Source organism: Drosophila melanogaster, chromosome X (assembly GCF_000001215.4).
Source record: "Drosophila melanogaster chromosome X".
Lineage (NCBI taxonomy): Eukaryota > Metazoa > Arthropoda > Insecta > Diptera > Drosophilidae > Drosophila > Drosophila melanogaster.
Window position 1 is genome coordinate 16,134,005 of NC_004354.4, and position 19,571 is coordinate 16,153,575.

Below are 19,571 nucleotides of genomic sequence, written 5' to 3' on the forward strand. Positions count from 1 at the left end.
CTGTTACATACACTCATTTTCTCAAGAATTTGTATTCAAATGACAGGAAAAATAAAAGAGTTGCAATTAAGGCTAACAGAATTGCTTTTAAATGAAAAAAACACTACACTGAACACCAAACAACTTGTACATGTAGGACATAGCACATTTAATAGAGTTTTAAAACTGGAAAAAAACCTACATATATGGACAATTTAAAATCTGTATTTTTCGATTAACAATCGCTAATTGACAGAAAATATCTCTTGGCCATTTACATTTATTGATTCTCACAAGTTGATTTTCACATAACGTCAAAGCAACGGATTCTCGTTTAATGTACGACTCTTGAATTCGAGAAACAGTTTATAGATTTGCATATAAAGATGGCTAGAAGGAAATATCCGGGCTAGGAGTGATTGGCTCCTGCCCAAGCGAATGGCAGCTGAAAGGTTTCCTAGCGAGCAGCTGCTGATCGAGAATGGATGCACCTTGAGTTGAGATAGAGAGGAAAGCTCTTTTATCGGACTAAAGATCGTGGCAACCAGCCACTAGCGGCAGTATCAAAACGAAAAGCCCTGCAGTGTCCGGCAATTGGATGTGAATATAAGATGGCAACAAATTGCCATATGGCCATGGCAATGGGTATCTGCGATCGTCATATTCGGGTAATATTCGCTCGTAAAAGTATCACCGACCATGTTTTCCACAATGGGATAGATCCACCGGCCTGGAAGTGAAGACGCCACCGTCATCGCCAAGAATGGTCATATAATGTGAACAGGAACAGGAGGGCTGTGAACCGAAAACAGCGGGAATATCCCTCAGTCCATGACCAAACCTTTCCAATTCATTCTCTCCATTCGGCGCGGGTAGACCTCATACGGTGCTAAAGACTCGAAATGCTCAGACTCAGAATGCAAAGTCAGTCGCAATTTCAGGGCTCACCTGCCTGCCACATCGATGCTGTGCATTTCCATTCCCATTTGCATTACCATTTTCCCCTCGTCGCCCCTTGATGATTCGTTTTAACCAACACTCGAATCCATTCAGATCTCAGGACGCATCAACCTTGTCGTCTAACTCGACACCTAGTCCAGGTAAAATGTATCATCTGGAGCAAGGACTTCTGATTTAGTAAAGGTTAAACAAACCAAAAAAAAAAGAAAAAAATCCTTTTCATTATGAAATATTGGATTTTGCGCTTTCATTTATGACTTATGGCATAGATGTCGTAATATTGGTTGATTAAGTCTAATAATATTCCCTTTTTTATATCGTTTTATTACACTCAGATAAATTCTGATGAAACACCTGAGGAGTCACATTGTTCATATCATGAACTTAGAACTGCTTATACGATAATATTTCTTAGAAATTTATTGTCATTTTTATTCACGTGGTTCATTGCCAGCCAAGCTGGGAAAGATGAGAGCGAAGTGCCGATGTCCCTGTTCCAAGTTAGTTCAAGTCCACGTCCAAGTCCGCGTCCATCTGCATTCCCATGGCCTTTACCTTTCCCGCTCCTGCTGACAGGTTGGCTTATTGAGCCCGAGACAAGATAAGTGCTTTTGTCTCTCCGCTCCTCTCCTCTCCCCCCCCCCTCCCCCCGCCGTTTTTGATGCCTGCTGATCTACGGCTCTGCACGCGGATGCGAATGTTAGCGCGTTTACATCCACATTCACATTCACATTCACATCCACACTCGCATTCACATCCAGGGAAATGGCGGGTTCAGTTCTCATTCGCACATTTTATGATGGCCCGAGATTGCCATACTTTCTAGCTCTGCCTCTGTTGAGTGATTGAATTGGATGGTTTAGGCTCCATCACATACATGCTCGTATCTAGTATACATTGGTTTAATACTAAACAGAAAGAAAAAAAAATAAAAAATAAAAAGAAAATCAGTCTCTATGGCAGGTGTCTCGTCTAACTGTTTGATTTCGTTTGCCATTGTTTTTCTTGCTCGTTTTAGTATAATCCCCTTTTTTTTTTGGCATTATCAAGCCGCAGTCATGGACCCGTCGCATCACATTGCTTCGCCATTGTGCAACGGCGGTAACTGGTTTTCCAGCCAGCCAGCCAGCCAGCCAGCCAGCCAGCCAACCATCCATCCATCCAGCCAGCCAACCATCCAACCATCCGTCCATCTGTCCATCTGTACAGCCGCCCAGGCCATCCATCCATCCATCGGTCCAGCCTTCCCCTTCGCTTTATCTTTTAGCGAGAATTGCCAATCATTCGCAGCCGCAATAAAATTACATGAGTAAAATGTGTCCGCGAGCATTCGTGGTACTTGATCGTTTTTTTTTTTTTGTTTTTTTTCAAGAGTGCGGTAATCGGTTTCAATTTCATCTTTATAGTGTTATGAAACCCAGGGTTCGCACACAGCTTTTTAGTCGCCACCTTCTCAGCGAACAAACTCAAATCGACAAAAGGAAGAGTGCTACGGTTCGGTTTGGTTTTTTATTTTGGTTACCGTTTGGTGTGGTGTGCTCGGTGGGTGGACACTGGGGGCATTCGGTGGGTTAGTATCCATCCTTTAATCGGTAACATCTTATAGCACACTGTACGGAATTTGGGGGGGGGAAGGAAAAAAATGTTGAATGGAATGGTATGCAATTCCAGTAGTTAGTCGCAGAATTTATAACAACAAAAACATTTCACCATAAGAATCCTTTATATTGTATTCATTATAATCTATGTAGCTCCTTTTTATATATTTACCACATATCTTCTATCGAAAGAAGACTATAGCTTAGGTTTTGACCAAATCTAATGATCTTAGACTACACAGGGAGGAAAACCATTAAACTTGGTGATTTAATAAGCAATACAAGTGAACTGCTTTCATAAAATTGAACCAGCACAAATAATTAAATATTACTGAAATGTTTAAACTAAATGGTTGAGCTATCTAATTTTCATGTTAACTGAATTGTAGGCACCCTAAAAGAGTGACCCAAACTTTAGATACCTTCTGTTGGCCATGCACAAGATCGCCATTCCCAAATTGGTCATTTTGTCCAGTGTGCTCCACCCGCTTCTTCATATTCATCTGACCGTTGTTGCCGTCCATGCCGCTGGGCTCTGCTCTATTGCTCCTCCATTTATTTAAGATGGCTGGAGCTGGGCTGGAGCTGCAGCTGGAACTGGAGTTGGGAGTCAGGAGTCAGCAGTCAGCAGTCAGCAGTCAGGAGTAGAGAGCTGGGATCCCGGCCTGCGACTTGGACTCGCAGTTGAGCCTGTAAAAAGCAATTCACTGTAATTGCTTTGTGACTTATGGCCCGGCCCAACTTGCGCGTTCATCGCTTTACCGATTGCTAGTCGGCAGGTAGCTGCCGACTCCACTCAAAGGCACCTCCTCCTCCACCACCACCAACAACTCCACCTCCACGTCCTACTCCTCCAAAGATTTCCACCTCCATTTCCACTTCCCCATGCACCAACACAGTGTCCCTATTTTGGTTTTTTGCCTTATTTTTGTGCTTTGCGGTCTTCGCTTGGAGAGGCTCCGTAGTCTGGCCAAGTGGTAGTGGTAGTGGTAGTGGCGACTTGACCTTGTCATGCCATTAAATAAAATCAAACAGAAACTGAACTTGGTCCGAGATGTTCCCGCCAGTTTGCCAGTTTTGCCAGGTTTGCCAGTGTGTCCGCCCTCTCCTTCCGGCGACCCTTTTGGGGTACCAGGTAACGCCCTCTGCTCTTCTCGGGGAATCGCTAATCCCACAGTTCCATCTACGCCATCTACGTCTTCTCTCGGCGCGTCTCCATCGCCTCCATCGTTTTGGCACATAACGAGTTGCTATATTTTGATGGATTTGCCCGTTCGAGGTGTAAATATTAAACAACAACCAGTGCGAAAACGTACAGTATTCAACGAAGTCCGATGTCAAGAATGCAATGCATGCACCATGCCCCCTCTTGGCCACATCTTGCTAACTGGTTGCTGCTGTAGTTTGCAGTTTGCCGTCTTCAGTTGTTAAACTTGATGACTGATGCTCATTGAATCTAATGCAAACGAAAACCGCCTCAAATCGCACTTTTTCTATGTGGAAAATCAGCTTCCATTGTCATTTGAAGATGATTTTTATGTAGACCTTTTCATTTGTCTTGGTTTAGAATGGGCTAATAATAGTTAAAAAATATATAATGTCGTCCCTATTTGGCATTTGGTATAATAAAGGCTTTGCGAAAACAGCCATGTCGAACCAGACATGTCCATTTGTTGGCCCATATCATGCCTCCCGTTGGTTAAGTTTGCTTAAAAGTGGTCAACCACGCCCCATTTAGATATAATTAAGATTATAATTAAGAAATCGGACCTTTTTTCTGTCTCTGCTTTTTGTGGTCAATGCGACAATGCACACTGTGCAAAAATGTGCGATTTTACTGAAGAAAATTTCCCTTTTGACATTTGTTAAATCAAACGTATTACCAATCTGTTGTAAGTCTGCTTATGATTAAGACTTTTATAAGTTCATCGTTAACATGATAACTTATCTTATGCCTAAATTCACAATACTTATGATACTGAGTGTATGCAACATGCAATTTAAGGACAATTTACGCTTGTGGCGTGTTACATATTCTTCAAATCTGAAGGTCGCCAGCATAAAACAGTCTTTGATTTATGCAAACACAGGTATAAAATCTTGATCGAAACGGACTGGAAATGAAAACTCGGGCTAATCAACATATCAGCGAGTGTATTGTGTTCGTGTGTTGTCCCATGCGGTGTGCCAATTTTCAGCAGATAATGGCAAAGAATATTGGCAATACAAAAAAAAAAAAAAAAGAAAAAAACAGGGAAAGGGAAAGGGACGGCGATAATAGGAACATCGGGATACAGAAGGGAAAAGCGAAATAATAAAAAAAAAAAAATCAACAAAAAGCCGAACGGACTGCGGATCACGGGCCAAAGTTGGGATCAGCTAATACGCTTTGCTTGGACTCGGCTTGTCATTAGCTCACAGCTGCCAGCGTGAGTTCAATTACAGGCTGGGTCCAGACCTCGAAAGCCGAGACGGACTGGACTGGTTGTGCAGGTCGGCAGGAAATCGCATGCCATTACAAATTGTCCACATCAATAAATGGTGGCGAACGAGTGTGCACCGTGCGCTGCTGCACAGTGGGGCAAAGTGGTTTAAAAAAAAAATAGGCATGCATAAAAAATCTGTCCAAAGAACTTTTAAATGTATAAATTCAATTCGAATTCTTGAACAGTAACGTCTAGAATTATGCAGCACATATATTTTTGTAATATTAATGTTTCACTCAGCTTTTATTTTCTACCTTTATATATTTCGCTCATTTTTGCCAAATTGTAGCTTGTTGGTACCACAGTGCACTGCACTTGTCAACATGTTCTCACCAAGTCAAAAATCGCCAACGCAGAGCGTAAAGAATTTGTTTCACTGTATTAGGATCATAATAGAAATTGAAATGGACCAAGATACCTGATATTCGAAAAAAAAAGTATCTTTGAAAACAGGGAACAAATTTGAGATTCGCATCTGAAACAAGAAAACCGCGTTAATCCTAACAAATAGCTTTTACCATGTCACAACAAATAATTAAAATCAGTTAGGGCAATATATTAAAGAGCTAACATTTTGGTTTCATTTTCGGGATTATCTCTTCTTAAAGTTTGTGTAGCTTATAATCCAATAATTTCTTTATTGCCCTGTCAATCTTCCTCCGCTTACCATGGCGCATTTCTCTAAGTGCAGACCTTGCTCCAGGCGCGAACTTGGTCATAAGGAAAAAGTGGTCAAGTAGGGGGAAATGTCTGGGGCAATCGAAAATCTTTGACTCTATGCCTATGGCATTCATCAGTACGCCTCGTTAAAAGCGAGTCCCTTACTTATCTTTGATTTGCCATAAGCAAAGCGAAAAAAAAATATTGCCATTAAATAAAAGTTGTTACTATACATATGTATGTATGTATGTAATATGTGAAAATGGGATTAATTTGTGACCTTAAATACATATATTTTCTACATTTCGGAAATGCCTGAAAAGGTGAATATAGCTATGTATATTTCACATAATAATATCAGGGCCAACAATGTTATTAGTGTGTGAAAATAAAAGCTTAGTTTTACGGCATTTGCGTTCATGGAAACTGTTTGGCATGCGTGTTAATTTGAATATAAAAGCATATTAAAAACGCGCCGCAACGCTCTTAATTTCTCAAGCCACCAAATGCATGATTAATTCATTGCGCGGCAGCCAGATTTTCCCAGAGAATTGTCAACCGGTTAGTTTGACGATGGAAAATGCAATGCACATGGGAGACAATGATTTTCTTTTCTTTCTGTATTTTTGGTTTAGCTCTTTTTTTGTTGTTTTGTTTTTGTTTTTTTTTTTTTTTTTGAGAGCAATTAAACGCCGAGCACGCCGAGGTTTACTATGTGAAAAGAAGCCATTAAGGTCGCGCATGTCACAAATTAGCCGAAATTAAAAACATTTAATCTTTCGTGCCCAGGCAAAGTGAAGACGACAGAAGATCGAGACGCAGCCGCCATCCCCGCCATCAGACGAGAAAAACCCACAAAAAGCTACAAAAGCACAGCAATACTCGGCAGAATAGAGACAAAGCCGTCAGTCAGACAAACAAAAGCATACCGCCCGCCACACGAATAGCAGCCGCATCATCTGAAAACCAAATCAAATCGCTGCACTTAAGACAGCTAAAAAGTTAATACGTAATTTACATCGAATTGAGAGATAATTATTAAATATTAAGATGTATAGATTTCCGTTGTAGAAGAAAACAAAAAAAAACGATAACTTATATTTAGATATTGGAAAAGTTTTTGTTTTTGTTGCAATAAATATTGTGTAATTTCGTACAGATATCCAACTAGCGATAATGAACACAAATGGGCCAGTTTACTCACACTCATTATCTCATTATTAGCTCGAGAACCTATTGAAACGACCAGAGCTGTGCGCGTTTGGTCCACTCACGCCACTCAGTTGCTACAAATAGATTGAGTTTTACGAGGAACAGAGATGGCGATAGGGGAAAAGAAGCCCTGACGAGATAAGTTAAGGCCATCGTGTAGATTCCCAAGTATTCTGTTTGGATCACTGCTCAGATGGCGATATCAATGCCCGACAGACAAGAAGCCACCTGATGGTAATTGAATTGCAAGTCGCTTCCCATCTTCTCGCCAAAAAAAAAAAAAAAGAAAAAAAAAACAAGTGGGGTGCCGGCACACGATGGCAATGGATCTTAATCAAAGGAAGGCAAAAGCTCTGATTTGGTTGTCAATTCCATGTACGAAAACTAATCACCAAAGCCTCAATTCCGACATGAATGCAATATCGCAAGGGGTATAATTGCTATTTAATAAATACAGCCGTTACGAGGGATAGATTAGTTGCAATGTATGCAGGAAGGTTGGTCGGGGGGCGGGCATTTCCGATCCTATAAAGTACCGCTGCATGGCAACATGGCCACAAAAGGGTCCTTTGTACTGTTAAAAGGGCTCATTGTATTCGTGTACACGGGGTACAAGAATAACCGTTTTCTACCCTATAAAGCGTATAAATCGATGTCCGTCTGTTTGTGTATAAAACATTACCAATTTCGGAACCTAAAATGGCCAATTTTCATATTATGTAACAGACTGGTAGTAAACAATTGTAGTTTTATATATGTATACTTTAAAAACACCCATTTAGAACTCGAAACTGAAATGCTAAAAATAACTATCGAAAACTTGATATTTAAATGCTAATAATTTGTGGCAATCACGATTTTATAGACGCAGCCGTATGGCCACTTTTGTCCAAATGTATATGTACAAGTATATATATATATACAAGTATACAGATATTTTTCAAGAAAAAATCAAAGTGTTCCATTGTCTAGGGAACCGATCACAGTGGCGGCTATCCAGCCAATCTCGAGGCCGTTAAAGATCTTTTGAGATCTGAGATCTCTGACCAGCCAGATGGCAAGGTCGAAACCATGCCTTAATTATTAATACACATAAGGCTATGTAATGGCTTAATCGAAATGCGGGAAAGGAAAAAAACGAACAAAAAAAATCGATTAGATCAAGAACTAATGATCTACTATTTTGGTTTTTTTTTCATACGCAAGTTTTGGCCTATGTTTTAGTTAAAAAGGTTTTTTCTTTCACATACATTGATTTCTTAGATTTATAATAATTACTTCCAAATAAAGAAGATTTAGAGTGTGAACTTCCTACTAATGAGTTGATTACTAACTGAACCTTGTTAGCAATGCGATTCAATTGCTTGCAGCATTTCCTGTACCAATGTTGTTGGTGATATCACATTCCGACCGATTCGCATCATGCTTGCATCAGCTGGTAATAACATTGATATTTTGCCACTTCTTTTTTGGGGGCGCCGCATTGCCATTCAACAAAGCCCTTTAATCGGGGCTTATTTCTGAGTTCGTTATGGTAATGAAAATTGGACAATAAGTGGCCGGTCGTACGGATGAATACAAAACTGAGGAGAATCTTGTTGCAAAGCAACAACAAAAACAACAACAAGATGAACCATAACAATAACAACAATAACCAAGAAGCCGAAAACAACTTGGACTCGGTGGAAAATTCAATTTGGTGCCAGCAGCAGCAGCAGGAGCGAAAAAAGTAGGAGGGGGGTGGGGGGTAGGGGTGGTTGGGGCACAAAAAGCGGCAAGGAAACACTGCAAAAGCGAGTGCAATAAATTGTTACATTCGCGGCACGACGCGCACCTGACACATAAGCTCCAAGTTGTCGTCTTCATCTGCGCCTTTTTGCCGCACAAAACCCAAAGAGAACTCGACCTGAAGGAGTTCAAGCTATACCATACCCAAATACATATATGCAACGCGGATATATATATATGTATGTACATATAGCCGATACGATGGAGAACGTAGAGACCCAAAGCGATTACGATCTGGCCAAAAACTGTTGCCAACTCGATCGAGCACTTCGAGCGGAAGATTGAACATCTGGTGGCTTGCTGTGAGGTAGCGGAGGCGGCGGCCCATTGGATCACAGTGGGCCATATTTTGATCGTTATGATTTCTATACTCGCCAAGGTGTTATTACATCGAATTTGGCGATTTCTCGTGCCACATTCAGGATATTTTGCCATTGCTTGATGTCTTGGCATCAAAACACACTTGCCAACACTAAGCGAACAAATGTATTCCATTCTCGGCTGCCGCAGCTAGGCACAAACTTTAAACCAACATATTCGGCCAAGTCGGTAACATAAATGATCAATTTCTCAAACATGCAGCAACGAAATCATTCATAATATATGGTTTACGATACTCGGCTAACTTTCTGGCTTGTAACTTATGGATCAGCCCTGTAATAAATCGTTTTCGAACCACTGTCCAGCGGTGGCTGCTCTGCAATTATACGCTGGCATGGCTGGCGGGGGTGGTGGAATGGAATGGGTTAAGGTTGGAAATGGGAATGGGAATGAGGATGGGGATGGGGATGGAGATCGGGATGAGGATGAGGATGAGATGGTCAGCGGATTCAGCGGATTATACGAGCCGGCGCTGGGCAGCAACAATTACGATGACGAGGTCGGACTTGGATGTGGACGTGGATATGGATATATGCGGTTGATGCGGCTGTGGATATGGGGGATACACCTTGGCTGCAGCTGTGGATGTGAGAACAATGTCCCATGTCCCACCATTATTGCATCTGCGGATTCGTGTGTTTTGCTGTTGCCGCCGCCTTTGCAATCTTATTTTATTTTATGCCACCGCGGGCAAGGGATCATCGAGTCGCATCCATGCATTCCTTGGTGTTTTCAAAGGTGGAGGCAGGCACAAATCGAGCAAAATTATTACTGTCCTGGCGAGTGAAGGAGTGATTGAGATCATTGGATTGGATCTCTGTATGGCCCAATTTTCCATCTTTTCCTAGTGCTCGTTGGGAGTTTTAAACTCATTTTAACGTGAGTTCGCTTCAGGCAATTTGCGTTAATGCATAGAAAAGAGGAGCAAATACTTAAGATCCAAATGACCAAAGGACTGAAATTAGCGATATTTACGGGGGAAGGCATTTTAAAATATTTAAAATAGTTTCTGATTTTACTCTGGCACTGTAGACATTAAAGTACAAACATTTTTCTATGGTTTCTTGTTAGAAAAGTTAGTAGTAGATAATTATGTTTTGCAGTTTGGCACCCAATTAATTAATGCTTTTGTTAGATCATTTATATTAATGTAACATTTGTGAACGAGTATTATTTGTTTCCTATTATCTTTGTTAATTCAACAATGAAATAATGAAATCGGAGCCCATTCAGTTGCACTGTAAGCAGGTGTCAGAGGGTCTTTAGCACTGTTTACCTTGCGGTCGGATCGGCCATTCGGATCGGTCTTACCAGGCTGGTGTTAGAGCTGGAGCTGGAGGAGGCACTGAGCCATAGGCCTCCGTCTCCATCTCCATCTCCATCCGAATCCCCCATCCCCATCACTCCGCCTCAACTCAAACTGGCGCCCATTGTGGACGCCTGAGCGACAATCTTTGTCGTCAGCCAAGCATGATCCCAGGTGTTGGGAGCGGGAAAGGCGGAGTGGGAGGAGGTGTACCTGTCATTCGGTCTTTGTCTCTTGACTACCTTTTCCAATGACACTGAACAAAAATATGTATTTATTTGCCCAACAAAGCCACAAAGTCTTGCGGAATATTCGTTAAAAACATCGAACTGAGTTGCAGCGAAGGATTGCTAAATGTAATTGCTGATAATTTGAAGAAAAGCCATTTAAACCGATTTTTACTAATTTAAATTTGTAATAAAAATCTTGATAAAGAGTTGTGAATTATTTGAAGTCATGTTATATGCAGATTGATAAAACAATTACTGGTAATGTAAAGAAGCATTAGCCGTGAAAAAGTTCCATTTAAATGTAAATTGAAAATTAAGTTACTGGAATTGTGCTGCAACAGAGAGTTGCAGTGAAAAGATGCGAAATGAGTGGAAAGGTGTCTAGAGGTTGTGGCTGGAGAAGTCAACTGCCGTTCTATTGCTAATTATAAGCATGGTGTAAATTTACAATGCTTGTGTTTACAGCTCACGAACAAACGATTATATGACTATATAGTTATGGCCTCCGCTGTGACTCGCCACTTGCGCCCACATACATAAATACATACACATACATATATGTATATATTATTTATATATATCGTATACATTTTGACAAAGGTTCTTGGTTGTGTAGACAAAAGGCAGGTATATTCCCATATATTCATTCATTTGCTACCGTTTTGAATTTCTTGTTTCGTCATTTGTCATTTTTAAAATGAGGAACCTAGATACGTGCACATTTCACTTATTGTTCATCACTTCTGCGAATAGGAAATCAATGTTTAGGCAAAAACCTCCACCAAGTGTACAAACACACACGTGCTCACCAACACAAACGCACACACACACACATACACAATTTAAGTATTATATGCGCGGAACCGACCTTGAGATTGAATAAAAAAGAGAATTAATAAAACCAAAATGACCTGTTTAATTCATGAGAAAATCCAGATGGAAGATATGGCTGGGAAAAAAAGCGGGGAGTGCTTGTTTGAGGGAAAATCAAGGCTGAATGAAAGAGCTCGGAAATCACTGGAAAAGCGCTTAGGGGGAATTATCGTTCAACGCCATTTAAAAATTCGCTTGTTCTTTCTTATTTTTGTAAATATGCTGTGCAAATGATACATTTTTCAGCAAGTGAATGCTAATTGCATAGCAATAGCTTATTTGTTGAATAAAACGAATGTATATTTATCATTAGAATTAGATTTTGTAATACTTTTAATGTAAAAGACACTATTTGCATTAGAATACATCAGTATGATCTTTAAATAGACCAAATTTGATCTTTTTAAAGAGGAAACTTTTGGTAGAAACATTGAAATCTGCTAAGCATTTCTTTACATGTGCTATAAAATTACAAAATTGCTACTACACACAATTATTGTAAATATTATATAAAAGCTCAAACCAAAAGTGAAGAAAAAATGCTTTAAATATCAATTTATAGCATATTTCATCGAAATTTAAAACTGTCATGTCTCAAAATGGTAACATTTTTGACACACACAGATCCTGATAAGCAGGTTTACCGGCAACAACAATACGCAATCTCACTTACAGATAGGCTAATTAAATCGCACTTGATCAAATGGAGATAGTGAAAAGTTGACAGGGAACACGGAACCGGTACAAGTGGCATGATCGTAATAAATACGAAAGTGCAAGTCGCTTTAAAGCTGTAGCAGCCAAATTGAATGAATTCAATCTTATTGAATATCAGATTATAAACTAATCTCATTTATTTGTTGAAATTATCAATTAACATAAGTCTGCTATGTAAAATGAACTGCGTACTAACGTGTTATCTTTCAACCTGTTTTTGATAAGTTCAAATCAATGCTCTTATCATTTCAAATAAAAAAAAACAATCTGCACGCAATATTTTCATGTGAACAATTTCAAAAACCTCGTAGGGCTAATTATAAAAAAGTATCAAGTATAAATCTAATTTAGCTTAAACTCCTTGTAATTTCATCAAATTACGTATACGATAGGTAAGATCGCAACATAAGATTGTATTTGACACCAAAAAATTTGAAAAAATTTACATAATACTTCTGTAAGTAATCTAAATTGGCTATTCATTTATAAAAAAAATATGATATGTTCGAAATCATAAAAAAATGAAAATACAGGGCTTATCATTTAAGCACATCCAATTAATATGATCTATATGTCCTTAGGGTGATATTTCAAGATTAGTTCGATGATAATTAAGGATACAAAAGTAATTTCTTTGGGATATTTTTGAATTTCCTTAGATTTGCTCACCTTTAGAATCGGCGTTAGTGTGCGTTTGGTGTCGGTGCGTTTGTAGCTGCAGTTGCTTTTTTTTCAGCTTGTAGTTGTTGATGCTGTTTTAGTTGCTCTCTCTCACACACACACACACACACACTCACACACACACTTGCATATTCGCACACATGCAAGCCCACGTGCGTGTGCACGAGATTTATTTGTTGTTCTCGAAATGCTCTCCGCTTTGTATGTTGTTAGATTTGGTTGCTTTGTTGTTTCTAATTCGTATTTCGTTTTTCTTAATTTGATGTTATTTAGAATACGTCTTCTTCTTCCTTTTCGTTGCTGCAGTTCATGTCGATCAACTTATTTAACTGGCCTAAAATACATGCATATGATGGCATATTACGTTTTATTCCGGCACTGAATTTTGGTATTGGTTTCGATTTTTCACACTGAAGTGTTTGTCATTTTGTACTAAAGTTCTTTTGGGTATTTTTGGTGTGCTATATTATATATATTTCCTATTTAGCTTTGAATTTTATTATTTTTCGGGAGTGTCTCTTTCAACATTTTTCCGTGCGAAGAGGACGGACGACAGGCGGAATTCGCAGTGCCGCCGCTTTTGAAAACGGTTATAAAATCGCGCGACAAACGAACGAGAACGCTGCTTGCTTTTTTGGACGTCGAAGTCGCGTTGCGTCGCTTTTTGCTGCTACTGCTGCTTCTTCTTGCCCATTTGCGACCCACCCGATGTGTCGCCATTTTTCGCTGGCCAAAAACTTTTATGCACTTTGCACTCTCGCTATTGCCAATCGGTCGCTCTCTCGCTCTCGCTCGCACTCGCGGGCGCCAATGCACATGCAGTTGTTGCTATCTCGCTTGCTCACGCCCTGCGACACAAACAAACCAGCAAACGCAACACACATACACACCGAGTCACACACACATACAGTTATACAGATAGAGGGACACCCACACACACAGAGACACCCGCGCACGACGACACACAATCAAAAACCCATTCGGCTACAATCGCCCACCACCACGCCCCCTTTTGCCCACTCTCTCTCGTTCTAATAAAAGACCCCCCCGCCGCACAGCGCCATCCGCCTCCCATTCGTTTGCCTTTCGACCAATGACACTCGACGACAATATTAGCGAGCACACACATACACTTACGCACTCTCGCACTCACACACACACACACACTCGCATACACGCACACGCAAAAAAACGAGTCACAAAAAACGAATTGTCGACGCCGACGCCGGCAGCGCTGCCAGCAGAGATGCTGGGTATGTCCCCAAACGAAGGAGGGCAAAAGAAGGAAAAAAAGCAGAAAAAATATATCAAAGAGAAAAAGGAGCGCGTACATGTGTATATGTAATCCAATCCAAGCAGTGGGCGTGGGTGGGTGTAAAAAACGAAGGCGCAACGCACTTTGTGTGTGTGCAAAAAGCAAGGAAGCCAATCCAAAAGACGCAACGACAAGCGACAAAACGACAAGCGACAAACGACAAACGACGACGGGCGACGTGCGACACTTGGGTGTGGGTGCGAAAGAGATGGCGCGACTCGGCAATTGGAATGCATGTGGAAGAAGAAGCAGCTGGGAGCCGAGGTATAAAAAAAGTAAATAAATAGGAGGCACACGAAGCAGGACATTCGCTGTTATCCTGGAAGACAAACCGAACACCCCCCACCCAACCTTTTTTTTTCTCACACCCACACACACACAAATGTCCTGCGAGGGGCGGAGCACCAATACCAATACCAATTCACTTGAATCCTTTTTTAGTTGTTTTTTGTTATTTCTTTGGTTTTCGTTTTTTTTTTCATGGGTAGCACAGTAAAAACAGTTGTGGAAACAATAAAAAAAAGTACAAAACTTAAAATGTATAAACTAACGGTTTTAGCGACGGCAAAACACAAACGGTTTCTTCGGTTTTTTTGTTTAAATTTATTTTTACGTTTTATTTTAAATTTTTTAGGTTGTTTAAAAAACGGCGACAAGGTTTTTTTGTTACTGCGAACGCTGGTCTACAATTCCGATTCGATTCTTTTCCCAACCGATTCCCGATTACCGATTGCGGTAAATGTGCGGTGCGATGCGATGCGGCAGCGGCAAGTCGACTTCACTGTTTGAAATCACGTCGCCGCCGCTTTTGCTGCTTTTGCCGCTTGGCGCTCTGCTCAAAAAAAAAAAGTACAAGAAAAAAACAAAAACAACAACAACAGCGAGAGCAACGAACGAGTCTGGGAGCCAAACAAAGCACGCACACACACGCAGCGCCTCTATTTACATGTGAATTCTCTGGACACTCGCACACCAACGCACAGGAGCACACACACAAAGCACCTCACACACTCTAACGCGCTGTCCATTCGCTTGTATCGCCGGCTCACTCGCACTCGCGCGGAGAGACCCAAAATGCAAGCAGTCGAAAGCAGTGCTCGCATCTTAAGAGCGGCAAGAGAGCGAAGAGAGTACTTGGGCAGCTCTTTTGAGCGCTAAGAGAGAGTCCTGCGATATGGTTATAATATTTTTGTGTGCTTCCCTATCATTTGGGTACAATTATTTATCAGTTCAAATTATTAATGGGCAATTGGCAGTTTTCCGTGCGAAATGGTTGTTCTGGGACTTCTTTTAGTGGTTTAGATACAGAAATCACATCACGCAAACATAATTCATGTGCTAAAATACATTAACGTACGTTAATCTGTTAAATTTGTTTTGTTTGATGCGCAGAACCATTTAAATTGTTGAATATTTTAAAGTTTTAAATTTTGCTTTCATTTTATTTTATTTTTTTTCAAAATAGAAGTTGAAAAATAGTTGAAGATGTATTCTTTTAATAGATTTTTAAAGACTTTAAAAATTATTGCTACAATATTGCTAAATATGATATATTTTCCTTCTACATTTTAAAATTCGAATTAGTATATAATATATATTAGTATGTATAACTACTACAGAACATTTTTATTTGGACTTAGTATGACTTTTTTTTTTGCCAACATAATAATAACAAAATTGACCAAATAACTTGATTATTGCATGCAAATAAGATGCTTTACCAAATTTCCCAACAAAAAGAAGATTAATTCCCGTTGTAAGATTTTAAGGAGGATAATTTCAAGCTTTTTACTGTCTTCGGTTCAATTTCTAACTTAAATAGCTTAAATGCCTTGTTTCAAATGAACATTTATCTTGCATGCGGAATTTAAAAGGATGGGAAATTACATAGCAATGCTAATTTATGTAAGGCTGCAAATTGGCGAAAAGCCTTGTTATACGCCTTAAAGCTCTTAACTGCAATCCTTTGCGAAACATTGGGGAGCCCCATTTGGGGAATTGAATGCAGAAACCAAATGTCAATTGCATACAAATGGGATAAATTTATACCCCCCCCTATACACACAAATATATAAAGATATATGTATATATACCCATATATACGTGTTCTTGGATTTGTAGACACATTTTGTTTATTGGATGCGAAAGTAAATACGTGAGTGTGTATCCCCATGTAGAAGTTGCACATGGAGCTGTGCCCACAAGATAGGCACTCACAAACACACACACACACACACAGTTGCAGGAAATATATATCAGTGTGTGCTTTTGTGGGGGTGGGGGGGTCAAATATCCTTAACCAAAAAGGACCTGCCCCACGTCCATAGAGCGCTCCCTTTCCCCCGCACAAGCACCCAATCCGAATCCAAAGTCCGACAGAGTGCGGTGATCTCGAGGGAGGGTGGGGTTGGTTCGGCTCGGTTCCACAGGACTCCGTGTGACACATGAAAATGTGTCGCCAGGACCTTCCCTCTCTCTTTCTCGATGTCTCTCGCTCGCCGTTGCTCGCTCGCTCTCTCTCTCTCTCTCTCACTCGCACTCCAGCTCCCGCTCTCGTTCTCTCTCTCTCTCTGTCCGTCGCTCTTTGGACCAGGTGCACCTACTCCCCGCTTTATTGGTCGAAAGCAGAATGGATGGTTGCGCATGGCAAAGAGAGAAAGTCTATCGCTCTCTCTGTCGCACAAGGGGCATCTTTCGCCTGCCGCCGTCGGCTAAGCAGTGCACCACCCAACACCTATATGGCCACCCACCTCCCACCCGTCCCCTATCGAATTTCGGTGGCCACTGCCCAGAGGCTAGGGTAGCCGATTTGGGTCCATCATTGAGTTTTTATCGAGCATTAACGCTAATCTCAGGTAATCCCAAGGTCGTTTCTAATTAGTTATGTTATATTCCATTTGCTCTATTAAATTAAAGCACAGAGCAGCTGAGTCAGTGGATCTCTATCATTCTCTTATTTATGGTACAAATAATATTTTATCAAGGTAACTATCTGTTTTCACTTAAATATATTATTTGTTCTTTTTTAAATTTAGAATTTAAAATATATTTTTCTAAATGTAGGTCGTCCAGCATTCCCAGGTTTCAAATGCCAACTGTAGATGCTGAGATAATCCTCGGTTCTATATTGACAAGTGTCTAGCTAAGCCAGAAATGCTCCTCCTTCAGTGAACTCGACTGCGAGGGCTAAAAAAGGGCTAAAGCTGAAGTTAAAGGTAAAGCTGGGAAATTACATGTCTCGGTATCTAAACGCACATTAACCATCGCTCTCGCAACTCCACAAGCCACTTTTTGTGGGACCAGAGCGCAGCGGCTGGGCATTTTCCTCCTGCCTTTTCTTATTTAATTTCGATCGATCACTTAGGGAGGACGAATAATAAAAAATAGCATGAACATGCCGCGGGCCAAAAACGTAGCTCTTTTCCTGCAGATAACACAGATACACATATATACATATATAGACTCGTTCTAGGCAGCTCCAAAAAGTTATAGAGCACTCGGAGAAATAATTACAAACTTCTTGTATTGGAGAGATATTAAATTAAATTAAACGATAAACGATTAAACGAGTTCCTTGTATAATTTAATGATCTAAAACAACGAGCGTGAATTTATAGCGAAGAATTTTGACTGCGCTGATGGTTTAGTCCCAATCCACAGTTTCTTTGTTATTTGAGCAGTTGTAACAAAAGTCTTGCCTTAGCAACGTTTTTATTTTCTCTCCAAATTGATACAGAATTCTTTAAGCAACTCTTGAAATTCCCATTTGCATTGTGAAAAAATCTCAGCGGAGATTACTTCAGATTTGTGACGGTCATGCGTGGCATTTGAACTTGTGCAATCCAATGCTGCCCCATATGTGGCACTCTAGACTCCGATACCCAATACTCAATACTGAGACTCGCGACCACTGATGGCGTACATCGGCCAAGCCTGTAGAAATCAATTAAGCCAAGTTCTCACGATCCGCAATGACTTAGTTGAGGCCCCAAGCCTGGGGTTTTAGCAGATGTGCACATCGGTGTGTTAATGGAGATTTCACAAGGTGACGGGATGTGAGGTGGGATGTGATGCTTTCAAGGATGGGCTATTCTGTTTATTTGTTATACTTATTTAAAGATTACTTTCTCTTTACTTTGCTTTAATGATCGATGTTGGCAAAATCCTACAATCGTTATGATCGATAATGCTATCGATAGCTTTGCCGTACAATAGTTTAAATATGACGTCCTGTAATGTATCATATGTAACGCAACAATGGCAAAGGAGCTTGAGTATCTGCAGTGGGTGGCGGCTACAAAGGTGAAGCATCCAAAGGGGGATTTGGCCAGGTGCAATATACTTAGGGCACAATCGATCGACCAGCTTCGAATGCTTTTTATCGGCAAAATAATCGCGAGGGAGAGGGCATGGTTCGCTGCTTTTTGGGGGAGGATCAGGCTGGGACTTGGAGGAACTGAACGTTCAGCTGATGCAGCTGATGACCCGCGGCGATTCGAATTTCCGTCTGGACCAGCTTCGATTGCATCTGCGCTCGGTTCCGACCGACCAAACGATCGACCTGTAAGCCAAATCCCAATAAACTGGGCCCAAATGTGCGATGAGATCAGATGAGGCGAGGGTGAGCGCAGTGGAAAGAAAACGTAGAAAGTGTGCGGTAATGGCTCTTTCGAGTCAAGTGGCTGAGGATTGACTTAGGGCCAGCGACAAATGACAAAAATCCCGCACCTTGCTGTCATCTGAAGACCGAGGGATCAGAATTGGTTTCGAAAATGGGGGGTGTGTGCTGTGCTGCAGGTCCTCAAAAAAAAAAAAAAATATAATAATAATAAGAAAAATAAAAACCGATCTCGCACATATGTCTACCTTCGCACAAAGAGGGATTAGAACCGTAAAACGTTTACGCAGGGCACTGGGCATTCTTTGAAATTCGGCAATCTCATTGTTTTGCCAGCCTCGGTGGCGCATCCTTTTATTTTATCTGTGTGTCCTTTTAAGCTCCTTACCCTCCGATTTCAACCATCACCTTTTCTCAGGTCGAATAGTCAAGTGCGCAATTCACCGAGGTGACAACGCTAAAAAAATCGGAACATAAATACAAATAAATCAAGAAATGGTTGACTCTTGGTCCCGTCTTCAACTTAACCCACTCCAAAATGTATTGCTCCACAACTCAACCACTTCGTTTCCATTTCCATCTAACGTAATTGCTTTTCAGTTCAGTTAAGTTGCGTTCGTATCTTTGGACTCGATAGCGTTAAGTATCTGGACAATTGGCAAATTTACGAGAATGTTGATTGGGCATGCTTTAGTTGAAGCTATTCGGTGCGTTCTAAATTACACAGTGAAACGTACATTTAAGCCTGAATAACTTTTAACTCAAGA

The 19,571-nt window shown here is 40.7% G+C and overlaps 1 protein-coding gene across 3 annotated transcripts in view; it reads right to left on the reverse strand.

Moving 5' to 3' along the window:
- The window catches only part of disco-r (disco-related), a 30,911-nt gene extending 15,938 nt beyond the window's left edge, over window positions 1-14,973 (reverse strand). Inside the window, exons 1-2 of one of the 3 annotated variants that reach the window (NM_001272669.1) lie at window positions 14,914-14,973; window positions 12,860-13,205 (exon numbers count right to left, since the gene is read on the reverse strand). The gene's annotated coding sequence lies outside the window, so the exon portion shown is untranslated. Of the gene's footprint in view, window positions 1-12,859 lie in introns of all 3 variants that reach the window. The other 2 variants (NM_167487.3, NM_001272670.2) reach the window with 2 other exon arrangements.
- Between the last annotated feature and the right edge of the window lie 4,598 nt (window positions 14,974-19,571).